The sequence below is a fragment of the Nannospalax galili genome, unplaced genomic scaffold (genome assembly GCF_000622305.1).
Source record: "Nannospalax galili isolate Female #2095 unplaced genomic scaffold, S.galili_v1.0 scaffold2462, whole genome shotgun sequence".
Classification (NCBI taxonomy): domain Eukaryota; kingdom Metazoa; phylum Chordata; class Mammalia; order Rodentia; family Spalacidae; genus Nannospalax; species Nannospalax galili.
In genome coordinates, this window is record NW_008347828.1 from 15,966 (window position 1) to 16,746 (window position 781).

The window sequence follows — 781 nt, forward strand, 5'->3', positions numbered from 1 at the left end:
TACACCCCAAGAGAGGTCCTGCCATGTGTAGTGTTGAAGAAGTCTATTGAATTGAGCAGCTGGGCCTTCTTGCTACTTTGTGTCAGGCCTCTCAAGCCCATCTATCCTACTGTGGTAGACCTGTGAGATCACTAAGAGAGAAAGGCAAGCCCTCAGGTCTCCAGCTCAGATATGGGAGCTGGCCAAGGGTAGGTGTGCAGTAAAGAATACATGAATGAGCTGTTGCTATGTTTGGAAATCTGGAGATCTTTGCCTGCTTGTCCACTTGGTTAAGTGACTCATTCAGCAAATGTTTTGAGATTCTAAACTAAACGTGCAGTGCTGGGTGGGGTATGTATCTATGTGTAGTGTGGGAGTGAGCAAAGGACTCAGCTCCTGGCCTCACCAAAGGACAGAACCGGCAAAGCCAGAGATCTTCCAGCCTTCTTGCTTAAAAAAAAAATTGTGTGCTTGTGTGTGTGCCTGCATGAGAATATGTGTACTACAAGCCAGAGAGCATTAGAGTTCTCTGGAATTGTAGTTAAAGGTGGTTGTGAGCCACTTGATGTGGATGCTAGGAATGGAACCCAGGTTCTTTGCAAGAGTAGTAAGCATTCTTAACTGCTGAACCGTCCTCCAGCCTCTTCTTGCTTTTTAAGGGGTAAATTGAGTAGGGATATGTGGCCGGTTGACAAGAACCACCACATGCTCTTCAGAAGCTCTCTCTCTCTCTCTCTCTCTCTCTCTCTCTCTCTCTCTCTCTGTAGCTATCTGGTGGCGAGGTGGGGGGGTTGGGGGGGTT